We start from the raw sequence: 22787 nt of genomic DNA, 5'->3' as shown, positions 1-22787 counted from the left end.
ACGGCTGAGCGTGTCTGCTACTACATTCCTCTTCCTGGAATGTAGCGTGCCGACAGCTCTATTGAGTGTGCCTGAGCCCACTCGTGCACCTGCCGAGTCAACTGGTACAACGGGAGAGACACTAGGTCCCCCCTGTTTGTTGACGTAAGCCACCACCGTGGTGTTGTCGCACATCAACACCACTGAGTGTCCCATCAAGCGGTCCTGAAAACTCTTGGAGAGCGAGAAACGCTGCCTTGAGTTCCAGTACATTGATGTGAAGGTGCTTGTCGTTCTCGTCCCACACTCCTGAAGTCAGCAAACTCCTCCAGGTGTGCGCCCCATCCCTCGGTCGATGCGTCTGAGAACAGCTGCATGTCCGGGGGGGGAGTGCGCAGAGGCACTCCTCTTAAGAGGTTCCTGTCGTCCAGCCCACCAGGCTAGGTCCTGCCTCACCTCCTGTGTCAGTGACACTGGAAAGCTTGGGGGATCCGTCGCCTGCGACCAACTCTCCTTTAGTCTCCACTGAAGAGACCGCAGGTGAAGACGCCCGTGAGGGACTAACTTCTCGAGCGACGACAGGTGTCCGATCACGACTTGCCATCGCTGAGCTACCTGTTCTGCCGAGACAGGAACTGGTTGGCTGCCTCCCTGAATCTGCTGATCCGCGAGTCTGCGGGGAAGACTCGCCCTGCTACCGTGTCGATCAGCATACCCAGGTACTTCATCCTCTGCTTGGGGCTCGAGATCGGACTTCTCGAAGTTCACCACGATCCCCAGATCGTGGCAGAACTCGAGCAGTCGATCCCGTGTCCTGTAGCAACTGCGAGCGGGAGCTCGCCAGGACTAACCAATCGTCGAGATACCTCATCAGACGGTATCCCGTGCGAATGGGCAAGCAGACACCAGAGTGAACACTCGCGTGAACACCTGTGGGGCGGTTGAGAGACCGAAGCACAGTGCCCTGAACTGGTACACCGTCCCGTCGAGGATGAAGCGGAGGTACTTTCTGGAGGATGATGAATGGGTATTTGAAAATACGCATCCTTCAAGTCCACTGAAAGCATGAAATCGTTCTCCCTGATGGAGTCGAGCACTGAGCGTGCCGTCTCCATCGTGGAACCGGGTACTTGGCGAACAAACGGTTTCAGGGGAGAGAGATCTATCACCGGGCGCCAGCCTCCCGTAGACTTTTCCACCAGGAAGAGGTCGACTGTAAAAGCCCCGGTGGACTGATCCGTGACGATCTCTACAGCTCTCTTGCTCAGCATGGTCTTTATCTCCTGTCTCAGTGCTACGTCCTTCGATGACCCTGGAACGTACGACTGCTGTTGGACCGGGTTGGAGGTGAGGGGTGGCCGAGATTCGAAGGGTAATAGATATCCCTCCGAAGGACATCTACAATCCAGGTCTCGGCGCCGTAGCGCTGCCACGTTGCCCAATGGCTGGCCAGGCACACACTTCCGGCAGCAGGTGAGGGGGAACGCCGTCCCTAGCGTTTCCCCCCTTTCTTCGACTTCTTTCCCAGAGCCTCCACGGGATGAGGAGGGCTGGGAGGAGGGCTGGTTACGGCTCCCCTTGCCAGAAGTCGAAGAAGACAGAGTCATTCCCCGGGGCTTCGACGCAGCAACCGTCTTAGCCGCCGAGGAAGCGCTAGCCGAGCTCTTAGACTTGGCCGCAGTCCGAGGCTGCCCAGAAGCCTTTCGAGACTGCCTGGTGAACCAGACGGTCACTGTCGTCAGTGCGCCGTCTGTCCACCGCAGCGTCCACCATCTCTCCTGGGAAGAGAGACGTGGAACTCCGTAGAGGTTCCGTTTCGAAGTCCCAACGCCGCTTCACGCCCGGCCGCCCTGGAAACCCGAGTAAGGACAGCGTCCCTTCGTCGGAGAACCAGGTTGGCCCACAGGTTCACCGTCTGGTGGGCAAGGAAGGAGATGGCTCTTCCCCAGACTGGCAGAGTCTCCTGAAGGCCGAGTCATCTTCGGGAGAAATTCCCCCGGAGTTGGCTGCGACCTTAGATACTGTGAGGGACCACAGATCTAGCCAGGAGACGGCCTGGAAAGCTGCCATGGCGGTAGATTCCAGGCCGAGTGCCTCTTGCTGCGAGAACCACAGGTTCTCGGACAGGAGCTGTTGCAGAGACACACCCGGAGTCAGCTAGCTAACTCCGGTTTACCTGTTTGGGCGGCATCGGGTCCTCAGATGGCACGTAAACCGCCGCTGTCGTAGCAGAGGAGTGGAAGCAGCTTGCTCGACCTGCCAGACGTTGAGCGAAACCGTCTTGTCCGGAGACAAGCGATTCAACCTGGTCCAGCACTGAGTCCGCAAGCTCCGAACGCGGCAAACCCACCGTCGGTCTGGGTTCCCTCTTCGGGCCAGAACGACTCGAGCCGACGTGGGCTCGGATGGTGGGAGCGGCGATCCTTCCCCGAGGTCGTTGTGCTGACGAATCGCGCAATAACCTCGGCAAAGTTCCTCTGGATCTCAGGCGTGACTGCATCCTGCGGAGTTTGGACCGTCCAGTCCCTCAAACAGGAGCACCTCCCGAGACCCTCCTCCTCAAGGAGAGGAGCAGCGACAGCCCCCTCTCGGTCTCCTCCAACCACCTGTGCGTACGACCTGTCTGGTCCGAGAACCGAGCCTGGTGCGTACGACACGGTGGCGTGATCCTGAGGGGCGCACCCCTCACGATCACTCCCTCAATACCTCGCCCCTCCACCGGTGTAAACCCGAGGAGGTTGAAGGTATGGGAGAGGAAGACCTGACGCTCTCTCCTCGCTCGCTGGTAGAACCAGTGGGCTTGTGGAGGACTGCAGGCGATCGCCAACCCGCCGCCCGGTGGCGATCGAGCTGCCAGACCTAGTCGAGCCAGTCTCGCTGTGTGAGAACGGCTGGACCGAGAACAGCGGCCCCGGCAGGTCTCGTGTGTCAGAGGAGCTGGTGCTGGTCGCCGTACCCGATCGCTCTCTGAGAGCGACGGTCAGGCGACCGGCGAGCTCCACTGTCACGGTGAGATCGGTGCGTATCCTCACGGTGCGTCAGTTCGCTGGTACCAGCCGTGGCCGGTGCCGGCGAACGGGGGGACCTCTTCCCAGCCTCAGCCCGTGGCCGGTCATGGACCGTCACGTCCGCCCGGGTAGCCAGCTGCTCGCCGCGAGAGCGAGAGCTGGCCTGGTAGAGAGTCCGCGTGAGCGGCTGTCACCAGTCTTCCGCTCCGTGCCGTGAACCTGACGCTGAGCGGACTCAGAGGTCTGGTTCCTGGCTGCACGGTCGCTGGTAGGCGACCGTACACTCGGTACTCTCGCGAACGAGCGGCCGGCCGAGCCGGACCCTGCTGCTGTGGCCGAACCACTGACAGCAGTGAGGAAGTGCCGGTGTTAGCCGGCACCCCTCTGGTCCCCGTAGTCTTCTTCCTTGCGGGAGAAGAGACGGGTCCTGCTCCCGAAGGAGCAGGGCGACCAGCGGAAGAACCCCCCGCTCTCACCAGAGCGAGACGGGCCCTTAGAAGTTCCCGAAGGAGACTTCTTAGGGGGGGGGGAGGCGACTTCCTTCTTCTTCTTCGGCGGGGGAGCCTTAGAAGAAGAAGGGGAAAGAGGCGGCAGACGACGACGACGACGAAGAAGACGATGAAGACGACGACGACACCCCCTTCCTCCTTTCTTCTTTTCTTCGTCAACCTCCTCAGGACCGACGTCAGATCTGTCATCCAGGACGGAGCCGGGGGTTGCTGTTGCCGAAGCAACAGGGCCCGGACGTACCTGTCCGAACAGACCCGCATCGGGAGCAGCGGCGCAGGAAACAGGAACAACATCAGCAGGTGTCGAAACATCACGGGAACGGCAGACGAGACAGCAGGAGCAGGTACAGGTACAGCAGGGCGGTAGTCACGGGCAGGTACGGCAGACTGTCCCGCCTCAGACTTGTGGGCAGGTACAGGTGGTCGAACCAGCGGCACAGACATCCTATGTAACCGGTGGGAGGGTCCAGGGGCGATCTCTTCGGGCACACGAAGTCCGGTCGCGGCAGCACGGCAAACCCAGGTGGCGGCATCACACTCCCCCGAGTTACGGCGACTGGCCCCTGCACCGATGTAGTGGGTGTCACAGAGACCGCGTGTGGGGTGTACACCAGGTGAGGAGGTGAAGCGTAGCCGGGTGTTGTAAGGGTCGTGGTGGTGGTCGAGACCGTTGCATGGGTGACCGCCACGGCGCCAGCGAGATGGTAGAGCAGCCCCTGGACACTCGGCACGCCCTGCAACCCCAACGATGCCCACACCTGTCCGAGGTCATCCTTCGCGGCAACCGCACCTGAGGAGGCAAAAGTCGGGTGATTAGGGGGATCCTCTACCCGCTCGCGCGAAGACGAACGGATAGAGGACCCAGAGTACAACTCCGACGTCAGGGTATCTAGCGCCCTCCTCCACAATAGACAAGTCAGGAGAAGAGAAGGACCTAGACACCCCCCCCGAAGGGGAACGGCGCGAGACATGGAAGTTGAGCGGGCGGCAGGAAAGAAGACGAAGTGTCCGTCACCAAAGGAGTCGCGGGAGAGCTTTCCGACGACTCCTTTGCAGGCCTTCGCTTCTTCCTGCCCTCATACAAAGTCCACTGCGCCTCCGACCAATCATTACACACATCACAAGGCTCGGCTCGGGTGCATTCGCGCCCCGACCGCCGAGCACACAAAATATGAGGGTCTATCTCCGGGAAAGATCGGAACTTCTTCCGCATTTACGCCCTTCGGTACCCGGCATAGTCTCCGTGGGGTAGCGAGGCGTGGGAGATTTCCATTATTGATCAATTCAAAATTGAAGAAATAAGAGAGGAAATGATTGTACTTACAAATGTTCACACACAAACACAACCAAATACTCATGAAAGCAAACGACGAGAAGCGGGCAGAGAGCGTCGAACACACACGTCCACTCGCTGTGAGGCCGAAAGCAAAAGTGATTTGTTTACCTCCCAGTCGCGCGCGCGCGCTGTCGGGCAAGCAGTTAACCTACCGAACCCCTTGTTCGAAAGCTTACGACCTATCCAGCTGCCGCTAGTACCTTCCTATTGTAAAAGGACCGAAGGTTTGTATGCCGTGTCGGAACAAATTGTCAGATTAGCCAATAAAGTAGATGAATGTTAATGATATAACTCTACAAAATAAATTATGCTGCATCACATTAGTTTACGGTAGGCCTATTGTTTTAGCCTCAAGCTAGAATACAAAATGTATTAGAATATCTTGGAATATGTAAAATTGCCTAGTCTACAGGCCTAGTTTACAACAGGTTAGATACTATAGGCTTATGTAGCATCAATCTAGAATACCTGGCAACAACATAGAATATATACGTCATTAGCCTTAATCTATATAACAACAGGAATTATTAGTACACCTGGGAATTATGACAATTAGCCTACGACTACAATTTTAGCATAAACCTAGAATACAGAATACCATCTTGGAATCTATTAAATGTATTTTCTTATAGATTCTACAGAAGACTGACAAGCCCTATCGTCATTTACCATTTCAAAAAGGCCACTGTACAGTTCCAGTATGGCCTACGGGCAGTTTTACTTGAGCCAGGGGCGGATACTATGGCAGTAGACCTACAGCTGTCCTCAACTGTAGGATTCTTGGCGATAGGATTTAGGTCAAAATGAAGTCTAAGGGTTGAATAGTTTGTGATATTGCATCGACTTCCACTCGAATTTAAGTCGACAAAATGGGCCTATGGGCATTCGAGCCAGGGGTGTCAAGGCCTTTGGCAGTAGGTCTATGGGTGGCTTTAATTGTAGTTTTTTCAGATTTAATTCGTCATTATCTATATCTCGGAGAAGAATTCTTTTAGGCCTGAAAGGAGAGTATCTTGTGATATTATGTCGAATTCAGTCGAAGGACATTGACATTATCAAGTAGGTCTAAGATAGGCAGTCTACTGTGGAGTAGGCCTACTTAAATCTGAGTTTGTGGGGAAAATATAACGTAACGTGACCTTTTTAGGCCTAAAATGAGAATATCGTTTAATATTACGTTGAATTTCTGTTGACGTGCTTCAATTCTCCTGAGAGAGTCTAATGTAGAGTAGGCCTCCTTAATTCAACATTTGAGAAGAATATAGAGTGAGATTATGTTCTTAGGCCTAAGATGAGACTATATTGTGACATCAGTTGAATTTCACTCTGAATCACTCGACGCAAATCGACGATTCGACGTCAGAGTCGATCACTTCGAGCAGGCCTAAGATAATCCTATAAACGTACAGTAGGCCTACTCAATTCAAAGCCTGAGGGGGGAGAACGTGACGTCAAATCACGTCGATTTCAACACCAAAATCACTCGACGTAAAACTACAGATCGACGTCGAATCGACTTCTAACTTCAAGTAGGCCTAAGCGAGTCTACTCAGGGGCGTCCTCACAGCAGCATCAACAGCGGGTCTTCTTCAACGCCGATTTATACCTCCTAGATACCTCGCCCTACCTCGAGGAGGGCCTCTCTCAGTCCTATGGAAAAGTATCAAGGACGCAACGACGTCGAATCCCGTCGGAATCAGCGGACGAAATAGGTCTGAGGACCACTCGACCCAAAACAAAAACAGTGCGACCTCCTCTCTCACGTAGGCCTATTTACTTCGTACCCTAAAGCAGGGGTATTTCGGCTTTGATACCCGATGAATACCCGGGAAATGCCCTCCTAAAAGGGCACGCCGCTCCGCAGGGTCACAGTGGAGCGGGAACGTCGGGGCATCCTCCTGTATGGAGGCCTAATTGACGGATGACGGTAATAAGAAACACAACACACACAAACGATAACAATACAAACGCTCAACGCGATGCCGGCGGACACAACCAGCGGACGCCGAGGGGGCGTACGCTGCCCTAAAAGAGTATTTGCTCCCTTAGATTTAAGCACTTTGTGGACGAATAATTCGTTTTTAGAGGACGTAAGTTCAATTATTATATTAAATTCATTAATCAAATCCTTCTATTATCGCCATCCGTGCCTCGGGAGGGATTTACACTCCGCGTACGCCGAGGGAGCGTACACTCCCTCGAAAGTCTGTTTGCTCGCTCGGATTTGAGCGACTTATGGACTAATAAGGGAGAATGAATAATTCTTAAACGATTTAAATTGATCTCTTAACATATAATTTGTGTATATTACCGTCATCATTACTTAGAGTCGTCATTCATGCTTGAGAAGTGATGTAAACCTTGCATACGCCGAAGGAGTGTACACTCCCTCGAAAGTGTGTTTGCCACCTCGGGATGGAGCGAGTTATGGGCTAATAACTCGTTTTTACACTATTTAATACATTTAAATTTAATTATCAACTAATAAAGGCTTTGCATTATCGTTATTCATACTCGAGAATGGATTTAAACCTGCATACGCCGAAGGAGCGTATGCATTGCCTCGAAAGTGTGTTTGCCCGCTCGGATTTAAGCGACCTGCGGACGAATAAAGGCGAATAATTCGTTTTAGACAAATTTAAATATATTCCTTTATATATAAAAGGTTTATATAGTGGTTATCCATACTTAAAAAGTTATCTAAATAGGTGGTCATCGGAGGGTTATGCCAGATATCGGAATCTTGAAATCGCATATAGGCCTAACGTGGAAACTACTCATATTTCTAAATAAACCTATATAAATAAAAGAAAAACAATTTTGCTCCCGAGTATTTTTCAGGGGATTATAATCCCTTCCCCATACTTGAACGGTAACGCCTTCTTAGGCCTATCCTCTGGTGCACGTCGTATATATAGAGTTAATTCAGACTTATCCTAAGAAGATATAATTACTGAATGATTTTCCCTTTTGAAATAGCGATTATACATTTACTAGACGGCTTTGTAGACTGTAGATGGCCCATCTACAGTTTATAAGATTGTATTTGCAGTACATTTTTAGTCACGTGATCCTTGTGACGATATATAGGAATATTATTGTGCATATCACTTTGACAATATGGCTGCTATACATAAGAAACCTGTGTTTAAAGTGATGTCTCTTCATCAGCAATGGCGTATTCTATAAATTTCATAGATGAGATAAAGTAGTAGTACTAACAGATGGAGGTCAGCTGAGAGGTATCGCTCTAAACCTGTCTATAGTTAGCAGACAAGAGCCTACGCATAGGCCTATTAAAGAATTTCGTTCAACAAAGAGAGTACAGAGGATGAGCAACATGGAGGTGTATGTTAAGACTACAATTAAAATCTAATTTATTGTTTTTGTGACTAATTCACAACGTTTAGCAGTTTATTCAATAATTAAACTTCTGAATCCTACTGTGCATTAAACCTATATCCAATTTAGCATCAAAATTGAAGATTTTCTGTATTTATTTAAAATTTTGTCACAGATTTAATTATACTCGGGGTATAATTCTATTAATTTATACGACAAAATCTGTGTATTTTTATTACTGGGTGTAACCTTCAGTTGCCACTCCCGTCAGACTCCTAAAAGACCTCTTGCAAGTTTTAGTGAGGATTAATTAAAGAAGCCTAAGTGTTGGCAGATTTTGTATTTTCAAATGATTCGTCACTGGAATTAAAAGAGAGAGAGAGAGAGAGAGAGAGAGAGAGAGAGAGAGAGAGAGAGAGAGAGAGAGAGAGAGAGAGAGAGAGATACAAGATAATATAACTATCTATAACAACAGATTTGGCTTGCGTGAAGAGGAATGTTTGCATGTTGACAACCTTTCAAAACTGATGTTACAAAGTTCTCTCTCTCTCTCTCTCTCTCTCTCTCTCTCTCTCTCTCTCTCTCTCTCTCTCTCTCTCCAGAATCACTGAGATGAATGACAAAATATATGTCTTAAGTCACCAAACGAGGCTCCATCATCGGCAGGAAGATCTATATGGTAAAAAATTGAAGAAGAAGAATCTCTTAAAGTCTAGCATCAGCTGCTGACTCTAGAGTAAAAACATCACAGTATGTCAGCAATACGTGACATTTCAACGGGATGTGAAACTCAGGCGAGAGATGGAAGTTTACTCAGGAAGTTTTCTGACAAAGGGAAGCTAATAATTATAAGAACTATAATTATATGTCCATATATTAAAAATGTTGGAGAAATAAATATTACAGCTGTTGAAACTTGGGTAGAAATTACCCAAATATCCCAGTATTGAACGTTTCAGACTAAGTTAAACAGGTAAATAACAAAGAAATATGTAAAAGATAACAATACGTAGCTCAGATGTCTTGTAAAAGACGAATATGACTTCAAAAATTACAACACATGAAGATAAATTGATGAAATGAAACATTAGGCCTACGTCTTGTAATGCTGTGTCTATGCCTACGACAGAGATGGCGTAATACAAGTTTTAAACTGCCACTAGAAATTTGGACACAAAAAAGGACATTAATTAATGTGTGTGGAGAGGTCGCAGTTTAAAATGAAACAGAGTGTGCACTTTCCCAGGGCCTGAGGTTGATTCGAGATACTACAACTGTCTTTTAAGTTCAGTCAGTATGAAGCAAAATAAGACTTGATGAATTTATGAACAGACTGGGCTAGTTGCAATTGCAATATGATAAAATTGTGATGTATATGTAGAATATGTAATGATGGGTATGTCCAATGCACAATAAGTGGTTAGGAAACATGATATTCGGGAGCATTAACAGTAGATATTTTAATTTCAAAAAATTGCATAGAGTTGAAATTGAAAAGAGAAAATAATTCATAAAAAATGCTTATAATAGGTACCTCAGAAAAATTAAACCTTATTAAACCTTGTTACAAGCACAAACATGCGATACTTAACAGAGATAGGGAGCGTTACATTGCCAAATACTTAACATTGAGGACTTAATTATCAATATTTTAAGTTAAAAAAAATACTTAGAGAGGAAATGGAAAATATGGATGAATTTACTCAAAAAAGCTTATAAAACGGCGTGAATATTAAAGTTATACTCATAAATATAGCGATCAAAAGGCGGAATGAGGTGAGCTGTTACTTAATTAGTGCTGCATATTACTACTACTAATACTACGTCGGGGTTATGTTAAGTAACTCAACGGAGTGTTCAGTTATTATAAAGTGCTCCTGTAAAACCTTAATATTTTTTAGGTGGGGCCATATATGTGACATTATATGTGTTTGCCTTTAAATTTTGGGCATTATTTAAGGGTTACCCCGTCGTAGCGGTCACCTAAAGGGTGTCTACCCATCCAGCGAAGGTAACTCACCTGTCAGGTAATTAGTAGGCTAGGTAGTACTACTAGCTATAGTAGTACTAGTAACTACCCTAGCTACTTAGCCTAATTACGCTTTGAATTACACTACGAATAATCCTAGGTTACTTTATGAATTGTGTAGCATTAATTTACCTTACGTTATGGTATATTGGCAGTGAACGATAAATTACGGTACGACCGTACCTGCTACGTTATGAGTATATTGGTAATGAACGATAAATTATGGTACGACCGTACCCGCTACGTTATGAGTAGTATTGGTAATGAACGATAAACTATGGTACGACCGTACCTGCTACGTTATGAGTATTTGTAATGAACGATAAATTATGGTACGACTGTACCTGCTACGTTATGAGTACGTATTGGTAATGAACGATAAATTAGCTAGTATGGTACGACCGTACCTGCTACGTTATGAGTATTGGTAATGAACGATAAATTACTATGGTACGACCGTACCCGCTACGTTATGAGTATTGGTAATGAACGATAAATTACTATGGTACGACCGTACCCGCTTAGTTATGAGTATTGGTAATGAACGATAATTGTTCCGATACGTAATACAAACCCTCGGTCCTTTAACAATAGGAAGGTAACTAGCGGCAGCTGGGACGGTCGTAAGCTTCGAACAAGGGGAGAACGGTAGTTAACTGCTTGTCCGATCGTGCGCGCGCCCGAGAGGTGAAGAATCACTTTTGCTTTCGGCCGCGGGTGTGAAGGACGTGTTCGTCATCGCTCTCTGCCCGCTTCATCGTCGTATGCTTTGTTTATATTGTGTTTTCTACTAATGGTTTGGTTTGACTTGAAAATGAAACTGTAAGTACACTGTTTTCATTTTCATTACTTAATTATGAATCAACATGGAGCTATCGCCGTAGAGACGGCGATTTCCGCTCTTTTCATGAATTGAACCCTTGAATTATGTCTCGGTGCCGAGGGCGGGCGCACTCGCGCCGAGTCATGTATTTTGGGCGAAAGTGTGTAATTGAAAGATGTAAGTACTCTTTTTCATTATATTTTTGCCCTGTGCGTTTCGTTGCCGAGAGCTTGATTGCGCTCGGCAAGAGCCTCTTATTGTGTATGAATAGAATGCAATGAAAGTGGATTCGCAATGCAGTTTTCTTTTCATTTTCATTTATTAATTGCATCAAATTTAATTTTGGATCAATTTCCGCTCTTCTTACCCGGGAATTAATCCTTACGATTTATTGCTGTGAAAGTGAAAATAGCAAGTGCAGTATGTTCATTTTCATATATATTTATGATAGCATCATATTATTATGGATCAAGTTTCCGCTCTTACCGGGAATTGATTTTTGTCCCTCTTTAAGTTCTATGAAGTGAATCGCAAGTGCAGTATTCTGTTTCATTTTCATATTAACTTTTCACTGCTGTGCGGGGGTAGGGGAAGCGAAGGTCTGCAGGAAGTCGCGAAAGCTCTCCCGCGACTCCCTTGGTATCCGATTCTTCGTCTTCTTTCCTGCCCCCCCGCTCAGCTTCCTCGTATTTGTTTTGGGGTCTTCCTTCCGTTCGGGGTGGGGGCATGTCTCCCCCCCCGTGCGTGAGGGAACCCCTCTTACTAATCTGTCTGTGCTACCGCAGGTGCTACAGCCGTGGGAGACGACCTTGGACAGGTATGGACCACTGCGGCTGCAGGGCGTGCCTAGCATCCACGATCTGCTGCAGAGTCTAGCGAGGTCTGGGGCGGTGACCTTGGAGTGGTCTCCACTACAACCTTCACGGTTCCGCTTATGCTGCTTCCCCCGCTGGTCTACACTCCCCATGCTGTGTCGGTGACGCCGTCTGCCGCTTCTAGGGCCGGTCGCCGCGGTACCGAGGAGGGGTATGCCGCCCGCCCGCCTGTGTTTCTTCGTGTTGCCTGCCCCAGACTTCCGCTGTTCCAGCAGCTCGCCCCTGGACCAGGCCGCCAGTACCACGCTGGCTGCCGATGATTCTACGAGGCGATGGCTGGGCCTGCCGTACCTGTCGCTGATGTGGTTTCCCGAATACTGGGCTTGGCTTGTCCCTTCTGTGTTTACCGCTGCCGCTGTTCCTGCCGCTCCTGGAGCTGGTTGCTGTTCCTGTCGCTCCTGGGTTTCATGGCTGTCCATGCTGGTCCTGCCCATGGTGTGTCTTCCCCAGTCCCAGGTCCTTCCGGACAGGTGCAGTCGGGCCGTTGTTGCTTCGGCAATAGGCCCGACTCCGGCCTGGATGGAGGACCTGACGACTGTCCTGCGTGAGCTGACGAAGAAGAGGAAGGTTGTCCATCTTCGTCTGTTGCTGCCTCTTCCCCTTCGACTTCTAAGGCCCATAAGCCGAAGAAGAAGAAGGCTGCCTCCCCCCCCTAAGAAGTCTCCTTCGGGAACTTCTAAGGGCCCGTCCCACCTCGGTGGGACGGGGGGTCCCTTCTGCTGGTCCTCCTGCTTTCCTGGGCGGGAGCGGGGGGGCCCGTCTCCCCTTAACCGTAAGGAAGCGATAGACGGGGGACCAGAGGAGTATCGGTTAGCTCTGGTACTTCCTCTTCCTCGCCTGGTGCTAGCGGCGATGCCGCTACGCCAGGTTCCGGCTCGGTCTCTCGTTCGCGGGAGATCCCGAGTGTACGCTCTCCCTCGGGAGACCGTGCAGCCAAAGTTTCGGCGCCAGAGTCGCTCGGCGCCAAGACCACGGCACGGAGCAGAAGGCTGGCGAGAACCGCTAGGTGGACTTCTCGCCAGGCCAGCGGCCGCTCTCGCAGCGACCAGCTGGTAAGGCCGGGTTTTGTTATTCCCCCTAAGAAGACTCCTTCGGGAACTTCGAAGGGCTGTCACATTCCGGTTGTGACGGGGGGGTTCTTCTGATGGTCCTCCTGTTCCTTCGGGAACGGGGCCCGTTCCCCTCTTCTGAGAAGAAGAAGAAGACGGGGACCAAGGGTGTGTATGGCTACCGCTGGTAACACCCTCGCCTGGTCTTGGCAGCTCTGCTGCTAAGCCAGGTACGGCTCGGTTTTCTCTGTCCGCGAGAAGTTCCGAGTGTACGATCTCCTTCTGTGACGTGCAGCCAAAGTTAAGACGCCTGAGTTCGCTCAGGTCATGACCGAGGCACGGAGCAGAAGACTGTCGAGAGCCGCTCAGGTGACTCTCGCCAGGCCAGCGGCCGCTCTCGCAGCGACCAGCCTTCGGTACCTCGGGTGGACGTGACGGTCTCTGACCGGCCACGGGTTGAGGCGGGAAGGGTGGGAAGAGGTCCCCCAGGTCCCCTCGACCGAACCGGTACCATCCTCGGCTTGGTACCAGCGGTTTGACGTTGCCGCGAGGACGCTCACCGGTCCCCTCACGGCGAAAGCGAGCTCTGCAGGTCACCTGACCGACCGCTCCCACAGGGACCTCGGGCGGATACGGTTGACCAGCAGCAGCTCGTCTGACGCACGGGACCCGGGGTCGACGTGCTCAGTCGAGCCGCTCGCCACAGGTGAGCGGCACGGCCAGGACTGCATATCGATCCCCACCGCGGGTTGGTGATCGGCTGCAGCCCCCCACGTACGCTGGTCCTGCCAGCGAGCGGGGGGGGAGCGTCAGGTCTGTCTCTCCACTACCTTCAACTTCCTCGGGCTACACCGGGAAGAGCGAGGTAGCTAGGAGTGATCGTGAGAGGTGCGCCGCTCACGATCCCGTCACGACGCCGCACGTGCCACGTATGGTCTTAGGACCAACCAGGACGTACGCGCAAGTGATTGGAGGCGACCGTCAGGGGGAGAGGGGGGGGGGAGGGGGGGAGGTAGCGTCAGTTCTGTCTCTCCGATACCTTCAACTTCCCCTCGGCATACGCCAGGAAGAGCTAGGTATATAGGAGTGATCGTGAGAGATGCGCCGCTCCACGATCCCGTCACGACGCGCACGTGCCAGGTTGGTCTTAGGACCAACCAGGACGTACGCGCAAGTGATTGGAGGCAACCGTCAGGGATCTGTTGCTGGTCCTTCTTCTGAAGGAGGAGGGTCCTGGGAGCTGCTCTTGTTGGAGGGATGGACGGGTCCTACTCCTCAAGACGCTGTAACTTCCGAGATTCAGAGTAACTTTAACCCAGGTTATTGCACTGATCGTCAGCACAACGACCGGGGGGAAGGATCGCCGCTCCCACCAGCAGAGCCTATGTCTCTGCTCGAGTCGTTTTGGGGCCCGAGAGGGAACCCAAACCGACGGTGGGTATGCCGCGATCGGAGCTTACCGATTCTGTCTTGAACCAGAGTCTCTCGTCTCCGGACAAGAAGGCTCTCTCAGTTCTGGCCGGTCGATCAAGCTACTTCCACCTCCTCTACTGCGACAGCGGCGTGTCTTCGGACACCGTATTTAAATACTCCTTCGGTCCTCCTGAGAGGTTTCGACCTCGACGAGGACTGGAATGAGTCGGAGGACTGTATCGGCTCTCTCCTGTCAGGTTGTCGATCAGCCCCACCCAGACGACGTTCACAGTGGCGGCAGACCCTTACTTACAGTGAGAGTTCGTAACCCTCCTCTGGGAAAAACGTTTTTCTCCTGACGATACGTTTTCCCAGACTCTGAGGCGCCATCGCCGCAAGGCGATGGCTGCTCCTACTCTTCTCCAACTGCTAGTTCCACTGGGAAGGGAAGGCGAGCGAGTATCCAATTCCTCCCCCATTGTCTCTCTCCTTCGGCTACGAGGGAAAGGGGGGGGAAGGATCCTACAGAGATTTCTCTGTAGGATCCCACGTTGGGGGACTGCTAAATAACCAGGGGGGACCTTCGGGTCCTACCCTGACGTAAGCCCCGGTCGTTGAGGAGGGATCCTGCCCCACTTCCGATTTTCTACGGGAATCGAGAGGACCACCAGCCGATATCGTTTGACGAATTCGGTGGGGGTTTCGCAGACTGCTTAGAATTTCTACGGAATTTCTAGCGCATTCAGAAGTGTTTAGAGTTTCTTACGATCTCCAAACACTTAGGCGAGACCACGGTCCAAAGTGAGCGAGACGAGAATCCCCGATATGTTACACGATAATCGGGAACTCGCCTATGCTCGAATTCCTGGAATTTCTAGCATTAGGAAGAAGACTGCTGCTGAAAGAAGACTATCTCACAGTAGGCGACCAACCTGGAATAGAGAAGAACGGACGGGAATATCCAGTTTGGCTGGAACTATCGTCTTAGTATTCTGTTCACCATTGAAGCTTTCCTTCGAGGAAGACTTCTCCTTCTACGTCTCTTTAATAGAGAACGAAGGTGGTCGATCTCCAATCCTTATTTTTGTTTTCTTGAAGGAAAGAATTTAGGATGGAGATCGTTGTTCAGAATCCTACAAAATATACTACGTATATTAACCTCGCGACATGATTCTGCTAAGCAGTTGAATGGTCCGAGGGGTAGGCGCATATCCTGGTTATTCTACGGATTGCGACTTAGACGAAAAGTATTCTAATTGAACTGCAACCCGGGCCCGGGTTGCCTGCAACCTCCCAGGAGTTTCCAGTTTCAATTTTATATACTTATGGTGTTGTCACAACAACACCATTTTAGCTTTTATATTACCGAAATTCGTTCGCTTAAATATAATTGCTCGAGCATATCTTTTTATGCTCGGTGGTTCTAGCCGAACGCATTCCTTCGTGGAAAGGATTACTTGCAACTCAGGATGACGAGTCAGCGACAGCTACTGCGTATTGAATTGCCCGAGGCATTTCAGTATCAGCTGCCGCTTGAGATAGACGGTTGTTTATGTCTTTCTCACCTGCTTTGATTGAATAACAACGTATCTCTGCCCAACAATCACGGACTTAAGTCTCTGATTAACGGGGATTCTCGCATACATGAATGACCATCTACTGCTGAGAAACGCTAGTATTCATCGTCTCGGTATTGCGAGAATTTTAAACAGAGATATCTATTCGACTCTCATCGTTCTGTTTACCGCACGGTAACAGAATTCTGTAATAGTCTCTTGCTGCATCGTATCCCGATAATGCGAATGATTTTTGCGGAATCTGAGTTTGTCCTCAAAATATCTTGTATTCGGAGGTGTAACAATTGTTCATTGTTCACCCCGGATTAGCAGATGTATTGAAAGACATCGCCTACTCCCACACCTGCCAGCTCTACTTCCAAACGATGTCAGCCCATGAGAAGCAGTTCTTCAAGCGGCTCTCCCCGTGTTTCATTACTGAAAGAACGCCCCGCTTTCATTGCACAATGGACAGCAATGAAATGGCGGTTAGCGTTTTCAGTCATTTGTAAGCACAGGTTTAGAATCTTGAGATTCCTTCTCTCGATTCAGCTGGAAGACGTTAGGTTGCATTCATTGCCTACTTCGTCTTCAACGTCACATAGTGTTGTTTCTCCTTAAGCTGAGATTCAACGTCTATGAGATTTCTTGCCATCAGGGACCTCGGTCTTTGAAGGCAATTGACTTTGCCCCTTTTGAGCTTATGCATTAAGAGAATCATCGCCGCGCCGTCGGCATCAGTGACTAACAAATATTTTATTTGTTTGGTCTCTCAGCATAACTCTTTAAATAAAAAAAAGGGCGAAGGTCACGTGACTTACCCGGATGCTTGGACAACTTGCCTCTACTGATTCCGAACCAGTCAGTCGGCAGCTGTCAGAGTGTCCGAGTCAGTTACGAACTATGCTGTGGACTTAGTTCGGTTGTTCCAGAGCAATCATTACTTCGTCTTAATAGCTTGTCAGTATGAGTACTGTACATAACCAAAGTCGAGAAGAGGGATAGGTCATACGACTATTCCCTTCTTTTCGTCTTAGGTAACTGCATGACTTCTCTTGAGAAGTCAAGCACAAAGGGATGGGGATTTGTGACGCTCGATTTCGTACCGATCTTCGTAGTGAAGACTCAGAACCCTTCGGTAACTGACGATTTGGTTCGAGTCCTTCACAATACCCTCCCTAATGGACGTCACCGCCTCCGATACGAAGGCTATGCTGCTTTGTCCTGTGCAAGGTGCGACGGAGCTGTCTGAAGAACTCGACACCCAGGATGAGTGTGGACGCCTCTTCATCATTCTCTCGCGTTCCGCAAGAACTTCTCCGTGGCGCAGGTAATGAAGGCAGGCGCCTGGTCCAACCGGACCGCATGCACCTCCTTCTACCTTCAGGATATTGCCCACAGTTCCTTGGATCTTTTTCCTTGGGAAACCGTGGTGGTTGCTCAACACGTTGTGTAGTTAACCCAGACCTCGCAGGCTGAACAGCATCGAGTCCTGGTGTGACCGTAAGAATGGATGAGGAATGAGAGTGTGACTGGTCCTCTTCCCATCTTTTTCTTCCCTCTACCTTTGGGTAGAGGGACACGGTCGTCACCTGCTGGGTAAGGACGAGATGCAGGTGAGCTACTCAATAGAGCACCATCCTATCCCTTTCAGTAGGGATAGGAGTAAATATCCACCACTTCCTCCAACAAGGGGGAGGAAGTGGATGCCAAATTGAGACAAACCCATCATTTTATGATTGTCCTCTTGCAAACAGGAACAAGTTCTTGCTTGCTGGTACGAAGAGATACGCTTCTTGTCTCTCTTAGTACTTGGCCCAGAGGTCTGACCATTGATCCTGCGGTGCACACCCCGATCAATCGGACAGAGGTTTGGATCCCTCCCTTGCTCTTACGACCAGGGAGGCACTCCAGGGTTGGACGAACACCAGTCTGTTCACCAAAAAGACTCAGATTCCTCCCACCAAGAAGGAGTCTTCTATTGTTAAAGGACAGAGGGTTTGTATTACGTATCGGAACAAATGACAATTTGTCGAAAATTGCATTTTTCCTAACTATACAAACCTGAGGTCCTTTACATATAGTCCCACCTCATGCCCCCCCTCCCCTCTGCAACTTTTGCATGGGCCTAAAGCAAAAGTGATTCATTCACCTCTCGGGCTCGCGCGCGACGATCGGACAAGCAGTTAACTACCGTTCTCCCTTGTTCGAAGCTTACGACCGTCCCACCCAGCTGCCGCTAGTTACCTTCCTATTGTTAAAGGACCTCAGGTTTGTATAGTTAGGAAAAATGCAATTTTCGACAAATTGTCATATTACTATGGTACGACCGTACCCGCTACGTTATGAGTATTGGTAATGAACGATAAATTATGGTACGACCGTACCCGTTACATTATGAGTATTGGTAATGAACGATAAATTATGGTCACCTACCGTTACATATGATATTGGGAAGAACGATAAAATTTGGTTCGTCCGTACCTGCTACGGTATGGTATAGCTTATTGGTAATGAACGATAAATTACGGTATGACTGTACTAACGGCTACGATCTTGGCTGGACTGAAGGTTAGGCTACCTAGGGTAAACAACCGCATGGACTGGCCAACACACCGACGGTCATGGCTGGACACCCTCCGAAAAAGTACTTATAACGCGTCCTGACACCGGAGATGGTCATCAGTCACGAGTTGTTGTTGGTGAGAGACGCAGCTAAAGACTTCTACTCTCCTTACGAAGTATGTATTTTCTCCAAAGTTAGAAATTATGGCCAAATTTAAAGTTGTTCCGATACGTAATACAAACCCTCGGTCCTTTAACAATAGGAAGGTAACTAGCGGCAGCTGGGACGGTCGTAAGCTTCGAACAAGGGGAGAACGGTAGTTAACTGCTTGTCGGTCGTGCGCGCGCGCGCGCAGGGCGGTGAAGAACCACTTTTTGCTTTCGGCCGTGGTGTGACAGGACGTGTTCGTCATCGCTCTGCCCGCTATTTTCGTCGTGTGCTTTGGATTTTTACACATGCAACTTACCCGGCAGATATATACTTAGCTTATGTCTCTGACGTCCGACAGAATTCAAAACTCGCGGCACACGCTACAGGTAGGTCAGGTGATCACCCCCTACCGCCGCTGGGTGGCGGTAATAGAATCATTCATTCCCGTTTTCTGACAGAATTTTTCTGTTTTCTTTGTCGCCGGTGCTGACAACAAACTTTGTTGGTAGCTCCTGCTTAGAATTTCTTGCTTGCTTCGCCGAGGATTATTTGGGAAGTATTTGATTTCTTTGGTTGTTGGCATACGCTTTGTGTTGGATTTAGTTAGTAATTATGTCCGATTTAACACCTGGAACTCTGTTTAGAGTAATGTGTAAATGAGGGATGCAAGGTGATGGTTGCCTAAGGCTACTTTGGACCCTCACACTGTTTGTGTAAAATGTAGGGGGAGGGATGTTCGGTTAAGGATACGTGTGATGTTGAGGTGAGAACTTAACTGAATTACAATGGAAAGAACTAACTTCGTATGTTAGAAAGTTAGAAAAGGATAGGATAGAAAAGCTTCAGCTAGAAGTTCAAGTAGATCCTGTTCGGCGGAACAGGATAGTATTTCTAAACCCTGCAGTAGCTTCGCCATCTTCCTTTTTGGTTTTCAGCTCCTTCCCAGCAGCGAACCCGCAGATGTGTCTGCCGAGAGAGCGCTGTGGAAGCTTCAATCCGCAATTTGCAACAGCAATTGCGAGATATAAACCAAGGTAAGGGTGAAGTGTCTAGTGATAAGTGCAGTGTCCCCAGTGCAGTGGAGGGGGCGTCTGACCGACTCCGCATCGCTCCTAGGCCTAGACCTCTTTCAGACTCCCATGCCCAGGGGAGGAGGAATGTCGAAAGCCGCAAGGGGGATGTAGAGTATCCCCAACGGTCAGGCGTCCCTTCAGCAGGTCCTGTAGACTTCGTCCCAGGCTGCTATAGAGAGCTATAGGAAAGCTCTTAAGGAAGTGTTTTTCCGACTCTGATTCTGTCCTCTCCTAAACGAGGATGGAGCTCTTCTTCCAAATCGCACCCTCTCAAGAGAGCCTGGAAACCTCCAGGAGAAGGCGCTCTTGACTCCAGCCCGGAGCCTTTTCCGGAGTATTCTCCTGCGCCTAAGAAGGCTATGAAGGATCCGGAATCCTCTCCAGAAGGGATTCGGTCATCTACTAAAGAGATTCCTGTTGGACCTCCAAGAGAATCTCTCTTCTTTAGTAGGCGTCTCGCTTTCGACTAGTAGGCGCAAGGAGCCTTCCTCAGCAGGAAGGACGCCTCTCTTCCAGTCAAGAGGTCGGTTTAGGAAGGAGGAGTATTATAGGCGATCTTCTCCAGTAAGAACCTATTCGCCTCCTAGAGTAGACGACTCCTTTGAAACTTCGTCGAGACAGGGAAGATGGTATTCTCTCGTAGAAGCTCGGAAGCTAGGAGTCATAGCGCAAAGCGGCAAGAAGTAGGCGCTAGATCCTCTCCTTGTAGGAGTAAGGAAAAAGTCTCTTGCGAGAAGACGATCGGTTCGTATCTGTCGAACGATCTCCGAGGAGTAGGATCTCCTCTGCAAGTGGTAGGAAAGAACGAGAGCGCTCTGCTAAGAGAGATAGAAGCGAGAAAGGCTCTCCTTCTAAGGATGATTTTTCTAGAAGGCGCCAACGTTCGATAGGACGCCTGGATGATCGAGTCTCGTTAAGTTACTCGAGACCTTATGATAGGCTTTCTTCAAGGGAGTCAAGCACCTCTCCTAGCAGGTTCCAAGATTTACGAAGAACCTAAACAGGGGTTCGCCCGGCCTACTCCTGGAAGTAGTATCTAGAGCGGACGCTTACGTTCTCCTAGCAGGCGTCGAGAGCCTGAAAGGAGCCTAATCGAGGCTTATGCGTCCCTACTCTGGGTGTCTAGCAGATTCGCAATACGATGAGGTAGCAGGAAGGGAACTGGCATTTCTCATCTATGAAATCAGCAACAGTCCTAACCAAAAAGATACAAAAGCATCATAGATATATTAGAAGGATATAATCCTTCAAACTGGAACAAATCTAATGAAAACATCTTGAAAATAATTGAAGAAGTTCCAAATAAAATCCAAGTGGTCAAGAGACTCATAAAGAAAATATACATAAACCAACTATTCCGACAAAGAAAATGAATAAGGTGAATCTTGTGATATACTAATTGATGCATAGGAAAAAGAATGCCAAAAGCATGCAAACTGTGTAAGGTTTGGTATAGCATAGTCAATCCACAAAACCTAATCAGAAAAATGTGCTGCATGCAACATTCCGACCCATCCACAGTGTGCTGAGGTAATACAAGATTTGAGAAAAGATACAAGATTTTTTGTTCAACATGTCTATCATGGATAGACAATGTTATTAAATCAAGATTGAATGTACAAATAGTTTGAGGATGAAGAAGAAGAGGAAGAGGAAGAAGAAGAAGAAAAAGAAGAAGAGGAAAACGGAAGAGAAGTAAACAAAAATGAAATGACAGAAAAAAATAAGGAAAACAAAGAACAAGATAAGTATGGATGCAGAGATACTCATTGATACTACATATGAGGCAATAAAGCAGCATACCTACGAAGAAATAAATTACGATTATGACAACAGAAAAGCAAATCCCGAAGAGGCTCTACCCAGATCTATACAATGACGGGAGAAAGAGGAAAAAAAAAATAGACAAGAAAGACAAAATCTGCAACCTTTTGAAAGAGGGAATTGCAGATTTGGAGAAAGATGTTACTACAAACATCCTAAGATATGTCAAAACTATGAAATATATGGTAAATGTGCATACTTAGATGGATATGGGGATGATTGCAGAGATCTGCATCCAAAAATATGTAAAAACCTAAAAGAAGGAAAAGGATGTAAGTTCGACAAAAAATAAATGCAAATATATGCACCCTGTAGCCAATGAATCATAATCAAAATAAATAACCAACCAAGTAATAAAATCCAAAATAAGAAAGAAACAAATAAAGAGAGAAATCAAGATATCAGGTAAAAGAGAAAAGCAAACCACCAATGAGATATGCAGAGGTCGTCAGCAAAGAATTTCAAAGCATCAGCTCCGAAATTCTACTCAAGAGATAATAACTGTATTTATTATGCAAGAGGATATTGCAAGAAAACGGAGAAAATTGCAGATTCAGACACAAAATGAATAATTATGATGAAGGAAGATCAAATATTATGGAAAAGTTGGATTTTTTAATGTCAGAATTTCTGGAAATGAAAAAAAAAGAACAACATACCAGAAAAGGAGGAAAGAGACATGGGCAAAATCCTTATTACTATCAGTATTAAATGAAGGAGAAAACACGCAAAACATCATAGTGATGAATGCGCAGGGTTTAGTTACGAGTAACTCAAAAAGAAAAATAGGGTACTTAGAAGAACTAACCCAAAATGAAAGAAAATAGATATAATGAATATAAGTGAAACCTGGTATTCCCAAGAGACTGGGAATGATGATCAAATAAAAGGGTTCCAAAACTTATAGATCAGATAGAAAAAATAGGAATCAAGGGGGAACCGCAATATATGGGAAAGACAAAAAAACAAGGAAAAATATATGAGAAATATAGTAACTCAGAATGTGAACTAATAGCGGTAGAATTTGAATCTGAAAAATTGATGAACATAGTAATATATAGACCTCCTAATACTAAAGAGTTTGACTTAATAATTGAAAAATTGGATGATATATGTAGAAATCACAAGGACTGGACTATTCTCCTATCTGGTGACTTCAACTTTCCTTTCGTAGAATGGGAAAGAACGAATAGGAGATTGTGGTTGTACTTATACATATAAAAAAGAGAGTAATAGTAGTGCAGAAGATAAGAGG

General features: G+C 48.3%; 1 protein-coding gene across 4 annotated transcripts in view; it reads left to right on the top strand.

Moving 5' to 3' along the window:
- The window catches only part of LOC135223822 (NADH dehydrogenase [ubiquinone] 1 alpha subcomplex assembly factor 3-like), a 51289-nt gene that overhangs the window by 880 nt on the left and 27622 nt on the right, over positions 1-22787 (top strand). Inside the window, exon 1 of one of the 4 annotated variants that reach the window (XM_064262674.1) lies at positions 9997-10185. The exons of 1 other annotated variant lie outside the window; for it this stretch is intronic. The gene's annotated coding sequence lies outside the window, so the exon portion shown is untranslated. Of the gene's footprint in view, positions 1-9996; positions 10202-22787 lie in introns of those variants that run through there. 2 more of the 4 variants (XM_064262675.1, XM_064262676.1) reach the window with 2 other exon arrangements.

This window comes from Macrobrachium nipponense, chromosome 10 (assembly GCF_015104395.2).
Source record: "Macrobrachium nipponense isolate FS-2020 chromosome 10, ASM1510439v2, whole genome shotgun sequence".
In the NCBI taxonomy this organism is placed as follows: Eukaryota; Metazoa; Arthropoda; class Malacostraca; order Decapoda; family Palaemonidae; genus Macrobrachium; species Macrobrachium nipponense.
The sequence above is the reverse complement of the archived record's forward strand: the minus strand, read 5'-3'. Positions and strand labels throughout refer to the sequence as shown.